General features: G+C 47.8%; 1 long non-coding RNA gene across 1 annotated transcript; it reads left to right on the forward strand.

Moving 5' to 3' along the window:
- The first annotated feature begins 3,127 nt into the window (after window positions 1–3,127).
- On the forward strand, window positions 3,128–5,432 carry LOC140605523 (uncharacterized). Its single transcript, XR_012008176.1, has 3 exons — window positions 3,128–3,328; window positions 3,438–3,680; window positions 4,891–5,432. It is a non-coding gene; the product is annotated as an uncharacterized lncRNA (long non-coding RNA).
- Window positions 5,433–5,717: the final 285 nt, after the last annotated feature.

Below are 5,717 nucleotides of genomic sequence, written 5' to 3' on the forward strand. Positions count from 1 at the left end.
GAGAGTGACGTAACCATAAACAAGGCTCTCAAACAATGAAGGTCAGCTCCGAAATGGCTGACCTTAGCCAACCAGCAGAACGCCTGCCTCACCAGCTCTGTGCTGTTCTAAGTTCGGCCCAGAAAAGGCACCACACAAATACACAACTTTGCCTGAGTGCTCTCCAAGCCGTCAATCTTAGGGCCGCTCCAGTGCCGGGCACCAGGCTTATGTAACTTCAACTGTTTTGCTAATAGGCCAGAAATAAACAATGAGTGACTGGTCATTTTTAAAAGCCAGCTCCCCTGCAAGGGGAAGGGAGAAGAAGCCAAGGGGCTGAGGGAGGAAGTGCCTGCCAAGTTAATAAATACAAACCAAAATCTCCAACATTTTGTGGTTTGACACTTAATTGATTAACTAATTTGAGGCAACAAGATTTAGTGTTCCTGCAGATCAGTGTCGAAGGGGTAATTATAGCGAGAGCTCCCATCTCCGAAGAGCGTGGCAGCTGCAGATCCGCACAGGCCAAACCTGCATTAAAGCCCACATATTACAGCCGGGAGATACAAAAGGTTTTTTGGAACACGTCCCCTTTCGGCTCTGCGTGCTGGGATTGCTCTGGAAAGGTCATTTGGTGCCTTATCAGCATAGACAAAATCCCCTGCCTGTAATGTATGTGTTTATTCTCAAATTAAATATATTAATGTATTATTTGTTCTTAAAATGTCATGGAATAGATAGCGAGCTTAGCCCTCCTGGCAGACCTTTGAAGCTTAAAGAGTAATGTAATAATAGTACATTAATCCATAGGCCGTTCAGTCATCTCCCCGCGGAGGTTCCAGACACTGGTACAAGCTCCGCACGCTGGCTGCGCTGCACGTGATTTGAAGAGTCCGTCTCTTGAACAATGGGAGGCTTAGTGAAGGGGGCTCTGCCCAAGCCCGAGAGCCGTGGCCCCTCTATTATTTCGGTGGAATAGCCCCACCATGGACTCAAAAACAGGCAGTGCCTCCCTGCCCTAGGCTTAAAAAGAATTCCAGGGAAATTGGACAGTAAGACTTAAAGCAAAGGAACTCTATTTTTCTGCCAGTCGCCTTTGGCCAAGTCTTCGTAGGAAATGGTTTCTGGGCACGTCTGAAGGTGCCGTGCGATCCTAGCTGAGGGTAGCCCCAAGAGGTGTAAATGCAACCGTAGTTAATGTAAGTACACTCAGTGCTTAGCTGGGGCCTGGAGGCAGCGCAGGCTGCCAGCTGTGCGGTGTTGAGGGGGTGGCAGGGAAGGAGGGAAGGAGAAGACCTTTAAATCCAACCACCTTGCAAGGGCTCCGGCAAACAAACAAGCAAACACAAAACAAGCTCTGCTTAAGTATTACTGAAGCAATCTTACTTCCATCCTTGGCCTACTCTTTCTGGTCCTCTGAGTTCTGGCCTTGGCGGCCCTAGCTCTACTGGACCTTGGACTTGAGTCCAGTTTCGTCCCAGCTCCTGCCTAATCCTAGCCTGGCATCTCCCTTCGTGCCTCTGTCTCCAGCCCTGACCTTGGACTCCCAGGTTGTGTTCCATCTGTGCTTCCCGCTGAACGCTACTCGGCTCCCTACCTCCCCTGGGTTAATGGTTGGCCTTATCCATACTGACTAGCTGCATTTCTTAGACAGGGCTCCCTGGAAAGTCACTCCGAGTGGCATGCATTTATTAGGCTGTGGTCTCTGGAGACAGCCTTGTAGGGAAGCCAGGAAGGCACGATGGGACAGAGGGGGGAAAACTGATCCAACATTTAGGCCTCAACCCGTCCTGCAGCTCTGGATCTTGGACGGCCCTTGAGGTTTGTGCCAAACTGAGACAAAGGAGCCAGGCCTTTTTATCCCTGCCTTAGTGGGTCACTGGTCACCCTTCCCCTGGCGAAGGCATATCTTTGGGCAAAGCAGTTCCCTGCTGCCCAGGGTTATTCTTGGGGAATCTGCACCTGCAGCTGTGAGCCGTCAGCAGCCGGTGCTCCAGCAGCTGAGAGATGCATGCATGGGGCCTGAGAGGAGGCACTTCTGGGACAAGTTTCACAGCATCACTACATGTGGTGATCCGTTGTGTGCCTCTGGAATATGGTTTCGTTTTTGTTGTTGTTGTTGTTGTTGTTGTTTTTTAAGATTTTATGTATTTATTCATGAGAAACAGAGAGAGGGGCAGAGACACAGGCAGAGGGAGAAGCAGGTTCCTCACAGGGAGCCCTATGCGGAATCCAGGACTCTGGGATCATGCCCTGAGCCAAAAGCAGACACTCAATGGCTGAGCCATCCAGGCGTCCCTCTGGACTATATACTTTGACCCTTTCCTGAGAAATTTGCCTACTTTCCCTCTAACCAGCGGACCCAGCCCTCTGCTGCCCTCTGGTGGCTACAGATCCAACGACCCCGACCCTGGAGCCCCAGTGTCGGTCCCGCTGGCCAACGTGTCCTGCAAGTTGATGATCACCAAGCTATTCCCACAAGAAAGCTGGCACTAGCAAGATACTGAAATGTCACTGGCACTGAATAAAAAGTGTCATGTTACACTTTTTTTTTCTTCTGCTCTGTCTTCCACTAGTTGCTTCAGTCTTGAGGGTTTTGGGGTCTTTAAGAGGCTCCTGATTAAAATAAAATACCCTTAGGACTGCTGGCAATATCTTCTATTATAAATAACTCTTCGGTAGTATTTGTTGAAAGTAAGGTCTTTCAGGGAATAGAATGTGAGATATGAGAGAAGGATCAAATATAGACATTCACCATCTCAGTATTGCCAAGAGCTGCCCAAAGCCGACTGGGTGGCATTCCTTGCTTTGCAAGCGGTAGGGAGTATAGTTCCTCAGGATGGAATGAGTGCACGGTTTGGACCTACTGGATCTGGCTTCAAGTCCCGACTCTGCCACTCACTGACTATGCAGTATTGACTGAATCACTTCTCAGGATCAGTTTCCATATCTACAAAACATGACAATACCGACCCAACAAGTTGTTTGCAAGAGATTAAATTAGATACACACGTCAAAGTGCTCTGCAAAGCCTGTGCCATCCAGTAACTAGTTACTGCCAGAGACCAGTTTTAGGACATTTCCAATGAACCCCACAGGGTTCCACATTCACTGAATACTACAGATCTCAAACTGTCACTCCAACGGTTCTCAGATTCATGGAAGGTCCACTAGTGAGAAGAAGAAATTTCTTTTTTTTATAGCAGTGACTAAAAGAGCTGAAGAACAGGCCATGATGAAGATAATTGAGTAGAAAGATACAAACTTTGCAATGAGCTTTGCTGTATCTTTGTGCCTTTCCTGAGGCAGAGGCAGGGGCCCTGGGTGGTGTTCTATCGGCTTAGGGCAAGTGAGTCAGTGAAGCTGGGAATGGTGCTCTCACATCAGAAAGGCTCACTCTCCTCATCTGTGCTTCCTCAATGGAAGGCCAACTGTGTGTTTTCTTTTTTTTAATGCAGAAGAGATTTCCACGACGCAAATGAATCATCAGACTTTTGAGACATATTGAGAGAACGCTTTTAATCAATAGTGGATTTCAAACAGGTGAAGTCTGCGACCACATTAGGTCCTAAGGACTGGATGTCTAGAGGCAGAGTCATTACTGAGACTTCCTAAGGAAGCATCAAAGTCACCATGGCATTATATCTCCTTGACAGAGTCGAGCCAGCAAGGAAATACTGTGACCCTCATATATAATCGTGGTAAAAAATTTTGTGAATTATTTTTAACTACCCGCCAAGTATATGCATGCATGTGTAAACATATACGTCTTCACATACACATATACAATATACCACCTCGCATATATCACATGTATGTCAAATATATACCTGACGACAACAAATATTAGAAGTGCAAGCAAGAAGCAGGAGGCAGGTAGAGAAACCCCTCTGTAGAACATACATACCAGAGAATCAAGCTTTAAATGGGATTACATAGTGTCTTACTCGGTCTAAGTATTAGAAAGGTAGAGGGAAGATAAAATGAAAAGCAATGAGAAAAATTAGAAAGGGGAAAATTGGGTGTGTGCATGTGCGTGTGAGAGAGACCCAAGGGTACTACTATACTGAAGAGTTGAAGAAATGTCTTACATTAGCACTTAGGTGCACATTTCGTAGGGAAGTGAATGAAGAACTAAATGCTGCTTTGGTTGTTGGTTTTTTTTTTTTTTTTTTTTAGATTTTATTTATTTATTCATGAGAGACATAGAGAGAAAGAGAGAGAGAGAGGCAGAGACACAGGCAGAGGGAGAAGCAGGCCCCATGCAGGGAGCCCGACCTGGGACTCGATCCCGGGGCTCCAGGATCACAGCCCAGGCTGAAGGCGGCCTGAACCGCTGAGCCACCCGGGCTGCCCGCTGATTTGCTCCTCTGCACCAAAGTGCACTTCTTGGCCATGGAGGTTCCTAGAATGCCCCGGTGTAAGCCATCCCAGAGGTACAGCCGACACAGGAAATGACATTATCCGTTGAGAGACAAGAAGCCGTTTTTGTGGATTCCACAGACATCGTAGAGTCAGACTCCTTGGGGTCCCTCGACGTCTTCTCCACTTTAATTTTCTTTCACAGCCAATGGGAAGTTATGCGGGCACAGGTCGAGTATTTTGAGACAATGGCAAAAGGCACGATTTTAGGATTTTAGCGTTTTACTTCCTTTCTGATGCAGACACCATGGGGAGCACACGAACACCAGAGCTTCCAACCCCACAGCAATGAGCAGAGCTGTTGGCTGCCAAGGGGTCCGGGGGTTACGGCCCATGCTTCCCCAGGTCCCCTCCACAGCGGCGGGGCTCCAGGGGGCTGGACTGAACTCCCACGGAGGCGGGCCAACTGGAAAGTGGGCCTTATTAAAACCCAGAAAACAGGGCAGCCTGGGAGGGGAAAAAATGATCATGTTTTCTTTTTCCCTTTAGCAGGCCTTTCTGAACCTGGACTCTGCATAATAATAGAGACTCCAGGGTAATCTAAACCCAGGGCGATCATCCAAGTCACCTTGCCAGCCAAGCTTGAGAAAGAGCTGTCCAGAAATAGCAGGATGGCAGCCCCGCAGCTGGCATGAGCAGGTCTGTGTGATGGCCGAGGGGGGGAGACGTCCTTCCCTCCCTAACCCTTGTTCGTGGAACCATAAAGGTCACAGAGAAAACAGGCTGGGACCCTTTCCTCCTGTTCCTATAATGGTATTAGCAACGACTCTTTCTTACTCAATCGCACTCCCAAAGGATTTTCAATAAACTTTTTATGTGCCATAACTGTTACATTAAATAAAGCTGAAAGTATTGAGTAAACCGACTGTAAATCACTTTAGATGCCTTGGAATTACATTAAGTGTGAGAATTATGGATCTTTTGCTGCTTGCAGAAACAGAGAAACGACAGAGCCAGGGATTTTTATGCTGCCAGCCTTTTGAAGATTTTTTTAATTATTTCTTTATGCTCCACGACAGCCATCTCTCGTAAATGACTTGTTCAGGGGCAAACTCAGAGTAAGGAGGTGCGGGGCGGGGGGGGGGGGGGGGGTGGGGGGGGGTGGGGAGCGGTTGGGGTGCGGGTGGAAGGGAAGAGGTTCTTTGCCATGAGGAACACAGACAGAGCCCTGGCTCTTCTCTCTCTCTCAGACTTGCTCGCTACAGGCTTGAACTTTTATTCTTTTTTTAATTTTTTCAGGTTTGTACGCTTTTAATTAAATGAGGACAGACGTGGTCCACACAGGTTTTGTAGGGTGCGTGTGCCTGCTTGTGAAC

The sequence above is a fragment of the Canis lupus genome, chromosome 15, assembly GCF_048164855.1.
Source record: "Canis lupus baileyi chromosome 15, mCanLup2.hap1, whole genome shotgun sequence".
Taxonomy (NCBI): Eukaryota; Metazoa; Chordata; class Mammalia; order Carnivora; family Canidae; genus Canis; species Canis lupus.